This window comes from Oncorhynchus masou, chromosome 13 (genome assembly GCF_036934945.1).
Source record: "Oncorhynchus masou masou isolate Uvic2021 chromosome 13, UVic_Omas_1.1, whole genome shotgun sequence".
Classification (NCBI taxonomy): Eukaryota; Metazoa; Chordata; class Actinopteri; order Salmoniformes; family Salmonidae; genus Oncorhynchus; species Oncorhynchus masou.
Window position 1 is genome coordinate 12,134,998 of NC_088224.1, and position 8,013 is coordinate 12,143,010.

General features: G+C 42.2%; 1 pseudogene; it reads left to right on the top strand.

Annotated features, from left to right (window-relative positions):
* Positions 1-6,967: 6,967 nt before the first annotated feature.
* LOC135553266 (large ribosomal subunit protein uL23-like) lies at positions 6,968-7,423 on the top strand (annotated as a pseudogene).
* Positions 7,424-8,013: the final 590 nt, after the last annotated feature.

Below are 8,013 nucleotides of genomic sequence, written 5' to 3' on the forward strand. Positions count from 1 at the left end.
TAAATCATTTCAAATTCCTTATATTAAGCAAACCAGATGGCATCATCTTTTTTCCTCGTTTTTTCAGATCGCCAGGGGCACCAACACATCATTTACAAACAAACATGACCCGTAATTCAGGGCAGGTGGGCCGGAGCCCCACATTTTTAGCAAAATTATTTTACAAATAAATTAAATATATTTTTTGGGGGGGGACTTGCCTGTTTTGCTTGTTATTTTGACATTAATACGTGTCACATATCAGTTTGCAAACAAAAAAATATATAAATATATATCAGTGAGTTAATGAAGCCGAAAACAAACATGTTCTCTCTTTTGTGTTCTTGAGTAAAGCATCTCCAAAATGCAGGTGTCTCAGCCTAACTCAGTGCTTTCTGTGGTGGTGGGGCGAGCCAGCAGAAATTAGGAGCATTGCGTGTTGACTGGATCAGTGTTCTGCCACTCATGGAAACACTACGTCATCGAAAAGTTTAAGTCCTTAGTAAGGGTAGACGTCCAAAATTTCAGCACTTTGGGTCCTGCCATAGAGTTATATTACAACTGCCCTTCCAAGAAGGTTCAAGGTCATTGGCCACAGATAAAATGACATCAAATCACGTTATATATGTACATTAGCTTTGATTGGACTGATCATGTCAACATTTTGCTTACAAAGTCTTAGCTAGCAGTCATCATCATGAATCAAGTCGACAATCTTATAATATTATGGAGTTAATTCGGAAAAGGTTTGAGGTTTTGGTGACTGAATTTTCGGTTTGTTTCGGTAGCCAAATGTGATGTACAAAACGGAGCGATTTCTCCTACACAAAGATTCTTTCAAGAAAAACTGAACATTTGCTATGTAACTGAGAGTCTCCTCATTGAAAACATCCGAAGCTCTTCAAAGGTAAATGATTTTATTTATTTGGTTATCTGGTTTTTGTGAAAATGTTGCGTGCTAAATGCTACGCAAAATGCTAAGCTAGCTTGCAATACTCTTACACAAATGATTGATTTGCTATGGTTCAAAAGCATATTTTGAAAATCTGAGATGACAGTGTTGTTTAAGAAAAGGCTAAGCTTGAGAGCAGGCATATTATTTTCATTTCATTTGCGATTTTCAGAAATCGTTAACGTTGCGTTATGCTAATGAGCCTGAGGCTTTATTCACGATCCCGGATCCGGGATCGTGAATAAAGTAACAAGTAACTCTTTATCCACATTATAACAGGGGGAGTAAAGCCATAACATACGTTTTTGCTGCAGTAGACTATGATCGATAATGTCAAAAGCTGCACTGAAGCCCCCACAATAATTTTATCATCAATTTCTCTCTGTCAGTCATCAGTCATTTGTGGAAGTGCTGTGCTTGTTAAGTGTCCTTCCCTTAATTGACGTCTGTTGTCAATTTGTTTGCTGTGAAAGAGCATTGTATCTGGTCCAACAAATGTTTTTCTCCAGAAGTTTACTAAGGGTTGCTACCAGACTGATTGGTCGGATATTTGAGCCAGTAAAGGGTGCTTTACTATTCTTGGGTAGCAGAATAACTTTAGCTTCCCTCCAAGCCTGAGGTCACACACTTTCTAGTAGGCTTAAATTGAAGATAAGTTATCAATGTACTGTTTAAATTTCAGCTTTTCATCTTACCAAATCCCAAGATACTTATAGGAGGTGACCATATCAATTTTCTGGCCTTTTATAGTTAAAATCGGTTTACTTTCAGGAAGCGGAAACCCTACATTTTGTTTTCCTTACATTAAGCACAAGTTTCAATTTGAAAATATGACTTTTAATAACATCAAAAGTCAATTGTAAGATTTGCAGATTCAACAGTCTTCCCAATATCATTGAAATACAGTGCAGAAAGGATCAGACCTAAAATTGAGCCCTGGGGAACTCCATCAATCAATCAATAAATCAATCAAATGTATTTATAAAGCTCTTTTTACATCAATAGATGTCAAAGCTCCATACAGAAACCCAACCTAAAACCCCAAACAGCAAGCAATGCAGATGTAGAAGCACGGTGGCTAGGAAAAACTCCCTAGAAAGGCAGGAACCTAGGAAGAAACCTAGAGAGGAAACAGATTCTGAGGGGTGGCCAGTCCTCTTCTGGCTGTGCAAGGTGGAGATAGAGTCCATGGCCATTAAGGAAGTTGAGGGCAGAGCGATTGAATTGTTTCCTGATGATGAAGTAAGAGTTAGGAGCGCAGATCAAGTCCGTTTGTAAGCCTTCGAAACACAGATTCCATACCTTCCTGTGCTACACACTGTATTCTGTCAGAAAGGTCATTTTGGAACCAATCTAATGCATCAACACTTAAACCAACCTTTTTTATTCTATACAACAGCAGGGCATGGTAAAAAAGTATTGAATGCCTTTGATAAGTCAATTAAAAAGTGAAACACAGGGATTTTTCTTGTCCTGAGCATCTAGAATATCACGTTCAACCTTGGTCTTGGCTTGGCTCTAAAACCGGACTGGAATTGAAATAAAACTGTGTTATTATAAAGAAAGTCTTTCAACTGTGATTTCACCAGGTTTTTCAAAACTTTTGCCAGTGCAGACAGTTTAGATATGGGAGGATAGTTATCCAACAGGGACGGAGCTCCACCGTTATGTAAAGGCGTGAAATAAGCTGCTTTCCAGACTTTTTGGAATGGTATTACAAGCCAATGAAATATTTAATATATGAGTGAGAGGGGCAGCAATGATCTCAGAACCAATAAAAAAAAAATAAGGGTTCAATTCATCTGGGACAGGCACTTTCTTAATATCAACAGATTTGAGTGCCTTTACAACTTCTGAAAGTTAAATCTGGGTAAAATGAAATAGATGAAGAATAGGCCGGCATGCAGCAGTTTCATTCACAGCCTCATGTGAGATGTTAGGAGGGAGTTCATCATCAAATAAATGCCCAGTTTTAGCAACAGGCTCATTAAACATGTCAAGCAGTTTATTCTTGTCCATCACATCCATTGAATTAGAGGGACATTTCAACAGAAGACCAGAGGAGTTTGTTTTAGCATTCATGGATTTCATATTTTTCCATAATTTCATCTGGTTATTGAGGTTGATCTTGGTAGATTTGTAATAGTACCTAGATTTGCATTTCCATATTAACAAGGTGCACTTATTTTTCAGTGCCCTGAACGGCAAGCAGTACCGGAGCGCCAAGTCTAGGTCCAAGAGGCTTCTAAACAGCTTCTACCCCCAAGCTATAAGACTCCTGAACATCTAATCAAATGGCTACCCAGACTATTTGCATTGCCCCAACCTCTTTTATGCTGCTGCTACTCTCTGTTATCATCTATGCATCGTCACTTTAATAACTCTACTGACATGTACATATTACCTCAATTACCTCGACCAACCGGTTCCCCTGCAAATTGACTCTGTACCATTACCCCCTGTATATAGCCTCCACATTGACTCTGTACCGGTACCCCCTGTATATAGCCTCCACATTGACTCTGTACCGGTACCCCCTGTATATAGCCTCCACATTGACTCTGTACCGGTACTCCCTGTATATAGCCTCCACATTGACTCTGTACCGGTACCCCCTGTATATAGCCTCCACATTGACTCTGTACCGGTACCCCCTGTATATAGCCTCCACATTGACTCTGTACCGGTACCCCCTGTATATAGCCTCCACATTGACTCTGTACCGGTACCCCTGTATATAGCCTCCACATTGACTCTGTACCGGTACCCCCTGTATATAGCCTCCACATTGACTCTGTACTGGTACCCCCTGTATATAGCCTCCACATTGACTCTGTACCGGTACCCCCTGTATATAGCTGTATATAGCCTCCACATTGACTCTGTACCGGTACCCCCTGTATATAGCCTCCACATTGACTCTGTACTGGTACCCCCTGTATATAGCCTCCACATTGACTCTGTACCGGTACCCCCTGTATATAGCCTCCACATTGACTCTGTACCAGTACCCCTGTATATAGCCTCCACATTGACTCTGTACCGGTACCCCCTGTATATAGCCTCCACATTGACTCTGTACTGGTACCCCCTGTATATAGCCTCCACATTGACTCTGTACCAGTACCCCCTGTATATAGCCTCCACATTGACTCTGTACCGGTACCCCCTGTATATAGCCTCCACATTGACTCTGTACTGGTACCCCCTGTATATAGCCTCCACATTGACTCTGTACTGGTACCCCCTGTATATAGCCTCCACATTGACTCTGTACCGGTACCCCCTGTATATAGCCTCCACATTGACTCTGTACCGGTACCCCCTGTATATAGCCTCCACATTGACTCTGTACCGGTACCCCCTGTATATAGCCTCCACATTGACTCTGTACTGGTACCCCCTGTATATAGCCTCCACATTGACTCTGTACTGGTACCCCCTGTATATAGCCTTCACATTGACTCTGTACCGGTACCTCCTGTATATAGCCTCCACATTGACTCTGTACCGGTACCCCCTGTATATAGCCTCCACATTGACTCTGTACCGGTACCCCCTGTATATAGCCTCCACATTGACTCTGTACCGGTACCCCCTGTATATAGCCTCCACATTGACTCTGTACCGGTACCCCCTGTATATAGCCTCCACATTGACTCTGTACTGGTACCCCCTGTATATAGCCTCCACATTGACTCTGTACCGGTACCCCCTGTATATAGCCTCCACATTGACTCTGTATATAGCCTCCACATTGACTCTGTACTGGTACCCCCTGTATATAGCCTCCACATTGACTCTGTACCGGTACCCCCTGTATATAGCCTCCACATTGACTCTGTACCGGTACCCCCTGTATATAGCCTCACTATTGTAATTTTACCGCTGCTCTTTAATGATTTTTTTAATACTTTTATTTCAATTTTTTTGTAGGTATTTTTCTTAAAACTGCATTGTTGGTGCTTGCAAGAAAACATTTCACTGTAAGGTCTACACCTGTTGTATTCGGCGCATGTGACAAATACAACTCAGCCTGGGAATTACCCTTTCTGACTTTGGCCCATTGTGTATTTTGTTTATGGATCAAATCAGATAATTCCCCTGTAAACCAGGGATTGTCTCTACATTTTACCCGGTACTTTTTGAGAGGGGCGTGTTTATCACAGATGGTATAAAACATGGAATGAAAATAGGAGAATGCCTCTTCGATGTCTGGATTAAGTGCACTGCTATCCCAGTTGCATAAAGTTCATGCAGGAATGCCTGCTCACAGAACTGTGTAAAATTTCATTTGAATATGAACCGAGGGGGCACTTTGTGGTTTTTAGTGTCTCTAATGCAAGCAACTGCACAATGATCACATAAATCATTAGGGAAAATACCAACGCCCAAGTATTTATGCGGATTGTTAGTTAGAATAACATCAATAAGTGTTGACTTAGCGGTGTCTTTTGGATTGAGTCGTGTGACTGTATTTATAATTTGAATAAAATGTAGTGTATTGCACAGTCCTCTTATGTCCTCAGAGACATAACCAGTCCCACATTAGGGCCATTTCCTTTTCCCCACAACCATAAATTTAATTTTAATTTTACCTTTATTTAACCAGGCAAGTCAGTTAAGAACAAATTCTTATTTTCAATGACGGCCTGGGAACAGTGGATTAACTGCCTGTTCAGGGGCAGAACGACAGATTTGTACCTTGTCAGCTCGGGGGTTTGAACTTCCGGTTACTAGCCCAACGCTCTAGCCACTAGGCTACCCTGCCGCCCCAACATCAGTTCAGCCTGAGAATCCATGGATTCTACTTTGCAGATGGAGGTCTACAACATCCTAAATTCACAGCTTTCGATAACTGCAGTTTTAATGCTAAAAACTCAAACTGGTTTTGGTTTAGATAAAGACCTTAGTTCAGTAACCACATATCTGTCTTTAATATGGATGGCTATACCTCCACCTTACTTCGTTGGTCACATCGATAAACATTAATACCACCCAAGCCTATAGACTTATTTAGAACAGATTTCTTAAGCCAGGTCTCGGACAGAACTAAGACATCTGGGTCAGCAGTGTGAACGCAGACTTTTATCATGTCCATTTTCCGCATCAGACTCCTCACATCAATTTGCATCAGTCCCAAGTTTGATCTAGTTTTTAAATCATTTGGAGTCAGAAGTTCATCCATAGCCAATAGTATACTGAAAAAGTAATTGTTCTGTGTCTTACACAGTAAGTTCTTTCCCTTGGCTGTCTGGTGAAACAAGCATCGCTAGGAAAGGACCTGACAGGTGACAGTAATATAGGAAAGGAGACAAGGAAAAATGAAGACACTCAAGGGGATTGGGACACAACTCTTGTGTCATCTCTGACAGGATTCCCCAGAAGTGAGACTGCATGGCCCTCTGTTCACCCTGAGTGACAAGAAGCCCAATAAGTCAGACTGCATGGCCCTCTGTTCACCCTGAGTGACAGGAAGCCCCAGAAGTCAGACTGCATGGCCCTCTGTTCACCCTGAGTGGAGAAAAGAACAAAGGCACATAGAAGCAGAGCTCTCTATTCTACCCCACTTTGATTTGATTTGATTAACCCTCCGATTGATTAAAAGCTTGGCAGCCCAATCATTGAAAACCTGGCAACCAACGACAAATAAATCTGAAACCAAAAACTCACTTTCATCCAGAGGGTTTTTCTCAGTGTTCCCGACTGAATTCTGTCTTGCCTTGTATGAATACCTGTATCCCAGTTCTATGGAAAAACACATGTTGGATTAGTATCCTGCCTGTGCGGTCCATCCACATTGAAAGGAAGTTGTTCGTAATGCCCCGTTGGAATACAACTTTCTTTATTAGGATCCCTCAAGTTAGCAATTAGAATCACATATGGTACATTAACAGGAGGCTTAAGAAACATGTGTTTGTTCTTAGATATTGGCTTCATCTGTAAACAACTGCTGTTCCTTACTAGAGGAGACCCATCCTGCATTACACCATCCAAACATGTTGTCTTCCTTCTTCCTTCTTCGCCTTCGGTGCCATGATGAGAAAGGCTGTCCCTGCCAAGACTGAGGCCAAGGTAAAGACCCTGAAGGCCAAGAAGGCTGTTCTGAAGGGAGTCCACAGCCAGAGGAAGAAGAAGATAAGAACCACCCCATCCTTCCGCCACCCCGAAACCCTGCGCCTCCGCAGACAACCCAAGTACCCCCGGAATAGTCCCACTCGCAGGAATAAGTTGGAACACTATGCCATCATTAAGTTCCCTCTGACGACAGAGTCGGCAATGAAGGAGATGGAGGACAACAACACCCTCGTCTTCATCGTAGACGTCAAAGCCAACAAGCACCAGATCAAACACGCCTTCAAGAAGCTCTACAACATTGATGTGGCCAAGGTCAACACACTCATCAGGCCTGATGGAGAGAAGAAGGCATAAGTGCGTCTAGCTCCAGATTACGATGCGTTGGATGTCGCCAACAAGATTGGCATAATCTAAATGACTGCTGGGAAGATGTAAAGAGGAATAAATGTTTATAATTTTTTTTAAATGTTGCTGCATGTCTTCCTGCATTACACCATCTACACATGTTGTCTTCCTGCATTACACCATCTACAGAGGTTGTCTTCCTGCATGTCTTCCTGCATTACACCATCCACACATGTTGTCTTCCTGCATGTCTTCCTGCATTACACCATCCACACATGTTGTCTTCCTGCATGTCTTCCTGCATTACACCATCCACACATGTTGTCTTCCTGCATGTCTTCCTGCATTACACCATCTACACATGTTGTCTTCCTGCATGTCTTCCTGCATTACACCATCTACACATGTTGTCTTCCTGCATGTCTTCCTGCATTACACCATCTACACATGTTGTCTTCCTGCATGTCTTCCTGCATTACACCATCTACACATGTTGTCTTCCTGCATGTCTTCCTGCATTACACCATCTACACATGTTGTCTTCCTGCATGTCTTCCTGCATTACACCATCCACACATGTTGTCTTCCTGCATGTCTTCCTGCATTACACCATCCACACATGTTGTCTTCCTGCATGTCTTCCTGCATTACACCATCCA